This window comes from Neovison vison, chromosome 12 (genome assembly GCF_020171115.1).
Source record: "Neovison vison isolate M4711 chromosome 12, ASM_NN_V1, whole genome shotgun sequence".
NCBI classification, from domain to species: Eukaryota; Metazoa; Chordata; class Mammalia; order Carnivora; family Mustelidae; genus Neogale; species Neogale vison.
The window spans coordinates 66,798,234-66,804,233 of NC_058102.1; the positions used below are offsets into that span (position 1 = coordinate 66,798,234).

General features: G+C 40.3%; 1 protein-coding gene across 1 annotated transcript in view; it reads right to left on the reverse strand.

Annotated features, from left to right (window-relative positions):
* Window positions 1–5,751, reverse strand: part of CCDC91 (coiled-coil domain containing 91) — a 347,220-nt gene extending 341,469 nt beyond the window's left edge. The window contains exon 1 of the mRNA XM_044226465.1: window positions 5,685–5,751. The gene's annotated coding sequence lies outside the window, so the exon portion shown is untranslated. The remainder of the gene's footprint in view (window positions 1–5,684) is intronic.
* Window positions 5,752–6,000: the final 249 nt, after the last annotated feature.

Genomic DNA, 6,000 nt, shown 5'->3' on the forward strand with positions numbered 1-6,000 from the left:
GAAAGGGGCAGAAAAAATATTTGAAGAAATAATGGCCAAAAACTTTCCAAAGTGTACTTCCCAAAATACAAACATACAACAGACACACACACACACCAGCAAGAGATGGATTCCGAAACATTTTATAGAGTGGGAAAAAAGTCTATGCTGATTAAAGAATCAGATCCAGCCTTACGATTCCCAATTCACCACCTGAACAACCTGATGAATTATTCTGATCAGATGAAAGTAACTATGATAATAATATCCATGGCCCTTCTTTGTGGGAGAAAAAAATCTCCAAAAATTTCATGTATATGTTGTCTCACTTGTTCGTAAAATTTTCTATTCCTAAGTATTTTGTAGGACTCACACAATAAAATGTTTTGCAATCTGATAAGATTCTAAGTGGTCAGAGAACTTCTCATCAATCATATGGAAATCATTTTTATGTTCATGACTGTGACAATGAGAATAACCTTGTGGCACTCCTTTCTTCTGCTGATAACAAGAAAAGCAAGCTCAGTAACACCTAATTTTGGAACTAAAGAAAATAAACTCAATGCATCAATGAAAATAAAGTCTCCTTCAAATGACTCTTACAACAAAATGTAGTATACAAGTATTCTTAACTAATATGACTTGGGGGGGAAAATCACATATACTAAATAAGCAAGAGATATTTTACACCACCAGTCACTTTAATCAGAAGCTAGTCCTAAAAAGAAATCAATAAAATGTACCTCTCCTGCATACCAGACAAAAGAAACATAAAATATCTAAATACTTCATAAAAACCATCAGCAATAAATAAAAAATGTTTTTCCCATTCTGCAGAAAAGAAAATATTCATCTCAATTTGTCTTGTGATTCAGGGCAGGTGGCCCATTTAATGCCACTTGGGTATCATTAACTTATTTTCAATTTTTCATACTCAATTTGGGCAAACTATGAATAAAAGGTATAACCTCATTTTAAGTTGTCTTTATCAAATTCATAATTAAAATAATCATACTAGGGGCACCTGCGTGGCTCAGTGGGTTAAAGCCTCCGCCGTCAGCTCAGGTCATGATCCCAGGGTCCTGGGATCGAGCCCTGCATTGGGCTCTCTGCTCAGCAGGGAGCCTGCTTCCCTTCCTCTCTCTGACTGCCTCTGCCTACTTGTGATCTCTCTCTGTCAAACAAATAAATAAAATTTAAAAAAAAAATAAAAACTCAATTATCTTTAAAAAATAAAAAAAAAAAATCATACTCTCACTTTTATTAACTATCTTGGATTGATTTAGTTTTTTAGTAATATTCATGCAGCCCCTATCAGTGAAGCACACGCACAGATCAATGGATCTCACATAATACTGCAACACTGTCTACCACAACTGCAGAAGTTCTGAATTCTCATAACACAGAAGTCAAGCATCTTGAAATGATCATGCAGATCGTCTCTTACCACGAGGTCGGACACAACATAAAAGGTGATTTGGCTGGTCTCTCCATTATCTAGGCCTACTTTTGGTAGAAGATACACATGGTCAATGATAACAAGGCTGACAAAAGGAAAAGAAAGTCAGTCGTCTCTGAATACCAGGAAAAAGTGTTTTCGCACTTCACAAAATTGTGGTTACTTCATTTATATACTTAGCCTACAAGACTCTCTGTTTGGACTGCGTTATATATATGCCAAAATGTACTTATCCTTCTAAGGAAAACAGCTTTAAAAGAATTATTATATGCATTTTAAAGTGAGTAACATCATCTCTGTTCTTCATTTATTAAATCTGTAACTAAAAAAAAAATGCTTCCCATTTCAAAATTTTTAAAATTGTTGTATCCCTCACTAGTAACGTTAAATGTATCCCTGATTCTTTTTTTTTTTTTTTTAAGACTTATTTATTTGTTAATTTATTTGAGAGAGAGAGCGCGCGCCTGGGGGAAGAAGAGGGGCAGAAGAAGAGGGAGAAGACAACTCCCCACTGAGCAGGTCGCTTGATGCGGGGCTCCATCTTAGGACTCTGGGATCATGACCTGAGCTGAAGGCAGATGCTTAACTGACTGGGCCACCCAGGTGCCCTAAACTTATCCCTAATTCTTTAATAGAATTCTATGGCATATAGCTAACAAATATCTTTTTGAAGATCTGACAGAGAAGGAAATAGGGTACAGGCAAAGAAATGTCTAAATTTAAAATTTAAAAATATAAAAAGACATAAATTGGGGTATACATTTTAGAATTGACTAATACTATCTCACGTTGAGTTATTAATTTAGTAAGTTTATTTCAAGCATCAAAATTAAGACAGATTCAGAATAAACACAATATATACAAAATGCTTATAAGAACTCAGCAGTGTAGTCTATGAGTAAAACAAGATTCAGGAAGACCTGTGATCAAACCCTAATTCTACCACTTACTATTATGCAACCTTGGATAAGTGCTCACTTGTCTGAGACTTAATTTCTCTGGCTATGAATTGAGAAAAATACTACCTACCTCAAAAGGTACTGATTGGATTTCAATAAAACAACATATAGAGTATCTGCATGATGCTAAACTCAAAGACTACTCTAATTCTTATCAAAAAGAGAACATGAATTGTATTTCACATGACACAAAATGCATCAGGAATTCTGTTTAGATCACTCGCAGCAAAATAACAATGTTGGCAGAAAAATCATTTAACTATTTTAGACTCTACACCTATAAAAGAAATAGTTTGAACTAGATGGTTTCTGAAATTCTAGGATTCTACCTTAAAGTGATGCCCAGAAATTTTGCTCCCAAATTTATTACAAAAAACCCAGAGGAAAAAAATCTAAGAACATCAAATGAAACAAACAGGCAGTGTATATTAAGAATCTGAAAAAAAATTTCATGCACTTTGAGTAACAACCACATTTAAAAAAATAGATTAAAAGAATCTTACCAGAGTTATGTACAAAGATGTTTAATGCTAATTCTAACTGGAAAAACTTAACTATAAATCAAGAACTTACAAATCAAGTTCTCAAAAAACTCATGACATAATAAGCACTTACAATGTAATGCTAAGTGACAAGGGAAAAATATAAAACAACATTTATAGTTGTTTTTAAAATGTTTGTAAAATTAAAAGACTGAAGGAAAAGCCAGCAAAATATTAGCAGAGGTTATTTCATATTAACAGAAATGGGTTAGCTTTTTTCCATTGGATTATTTCCCAATTTTCTTCTATACAACTATGATCTCCATAATGAAAAAAAAGAAGTACAATATTCATTCATGATTTAAAAAAAAAAAAAAAAACTTCACAGCAAACTAGAAGCTAAGAAAACTCCCCCAAACTGATGAAAACTGTTTACAAAAAACCTACAGCTAATTATTTAATGGTAAAAGATTGCATGCCTTACCCACTAAGATGAAAACCAAGGCAAGGATGCCTACTCTTACCTGTCCTATTCAACATCATAGTGGAGGTCCTAGGCAGTACAATTAAACAAGAAAATGAACTACAGCAGACCCTTAAACAACTCAAGTTCAGGTTAGGGGCAACAACACCCTCACAGTCAAAAATCTGTATATAACTTCTGATTGAATGATAATTTTAAATTACAAATTATATAGTTCAATAAACCTAAATTTTAAAGGACATAGGACATGCCCTTTTGAAATATACGCATCAAATTAAATGAGCTTAACCTATCTCACTGGTTTTGCGGGTAGGGGAGACTGAGGAAACAAACAAAAAAAATCCTTAGAAATACTGCAAATCAAAAAAAACTAATCATCAAGACTTATCAGTAAGAAGAAACAGACATTGACATGAAGAATTAATCTACAGAGGTTGTCTTTTTCATTAAGGTCCCATTTTTGGACGGCAAAAAATAAAACTTGATGAACTTACAAGACCAAAAGTTCTAAGGAACAGGTTGATAAAGGAGCACTGTGATTATGAGCAAGAATCTGGGGACAAGTCACCTAACACTCCCTTCCAGTTTACTAATGGAAATAGTCTCATCCAGTCCAATGCACTGCCCCCACAAATACTATTAAGAGAAATATAATAAACCTTCCTATAACTAAACAATCCCATATACTTCATAAATCATACATCTACAGCTAGGGGAACAAGATAATATGCTTCTTACGAGGCAAATTCCTATTTATCCACTTAACCTTCAGATCAACTAATTCCTTTTTGTTTTTACTGTGACCAAAAAATAAATAAATAAATAAGTGCTGTCGCTCTCTGATGACTCTGCAGTTTCTTTTTAACTGGTATTAAGATGATTATAAAAGGCTCTAAGAAGTTTTGAGCTTATTACTCCACTAAGAAGATACATTTTTCCATGTATTAAAGAGGTAAATTGTAACTTCCATCACTGTTTTCTTTATGTTTATTCCATTTGGCTTATACTGTTGCTAGGATACCAATTCATTGTAAGATTTCCAAGCCCACAGAACAGCTTTCCTAGCCAGCCAACTTTGTAACCAGGGCGATTGTGGACCACACAATTTTCTGGCTAGCCTGCACCACGCAGGTGCACTCTCCCTGGCATCCCCCCTGCTCCATCTACCTAACAGGCACAGTACGTATTGCCAACTCCTTCATTGCCACAGAAATTGTAGCACAGGGCAAACAGGATTAATTAGAAACGTAGAGCTCTCTGATGTCAGAGAACAAAGTGAATCCACTGTCACTCCCTGTTCTCCCACCCAACTAAATATTCTGGGTATTTTGCCTTAAACTGTAGGGTGAAATGTTAGCCCACCCCAATCACTCCCCCCCAGGAACATGCAAACACTACTCCCAAAAGCCATCACCCAACTACCGCCCGGCTAAATACTTGGAGAGGAAGGTGGCATCAGTGTCTGTACAGTTCGGAAAGGAAGGGGAGGAAAGGAGTCGGAATTCTTAAGGGGCTGCTGAGTCACCTACAGCTGTGGCCAGGGCTTCACCCTCCAGGAAACCAGGCTCTGCCCCAACTCCCATCATGGAAGCAAGTGAGAGTAGCAGCAGCAACATCCTCCTACCAAAAAAACAACCAGCACTGCTTTTAATAGTGTTACCCCTCCTCAAAGTGAAGCCAGAAATAGGTTTCATGTCCAAAGCTTTCCACAGTACACACCATGGGATATGGAAAGAAACATCTTTATTGTGGGGAAAGGGGGCGCACTTAGAGGGATGAAGGATGCCTCACCACTTGGAAAGTTACTAGCTCCGGCCTTAATCCCCAAATGCCACTTGCACCGCAACATGTGGCCCGGAGTAACTACAAGGACATGTGGCTGACGGACGTCGCAGAGCCTTTACGCCGGTGTGCACAGCGAAGGAGGGCGGGGGTGGGGGACACAACTCAGGCGCCATCGGTGAAAACTCGGCAAGGATCTAAGTCTCCGTTCGGTGGGAGGTTCGGTGACACAATAATCACGTGAACTTGTCCGTAGACGTTCGGAAAGACGCGATTCTGGAACGTGCAGGGGCAGAAACCAGCCGGCACAGCCAGTACCGGTCGGCACCAGCGGCCGGGTTGGCGCGGTTCCGCTCCAGCCCCGGGCGGGTCACGCCTCCGACTTCGAGTCCCGGCGACCTCCGGGGGCGAGGCCGGAGCCGGCGCGACACCGACGCCTGGCCGCGCTCCCCGCCCGCGCCCAGGCCGCCTCGGCGCGCCGCCGGCCTCGCGCGGTCCCGGCCCCCAGACCCAGGCCCGGAAGGCGAGCGTCCATTTACCTGCTCCCCGCTCTGGCTGCCGCCGCCGCCGCCGCGCCGCTCACCCACGCTGCCAGGTGAGCCACCCAGCACACGGCCCCGCACGCGCACACCCGAGGCACGACCCCAAACCCGTGAGGGGGGGGACCGCGACCCCAGCCACACGAGTTAGGGTAGCCCACGCACCACCCGGCTTCGAACACCTCTGCCCCCGGAAGTTGATTTCCTTCAAGGCCCGCCCAAAGCTGCGGCTGTCACTCAACGCCAACACGCGGGTCACGTGGCCCGAGCTGAGGCTACCCCATCTTCAGAGATACGCCTTCAGTGGATTGGCTGG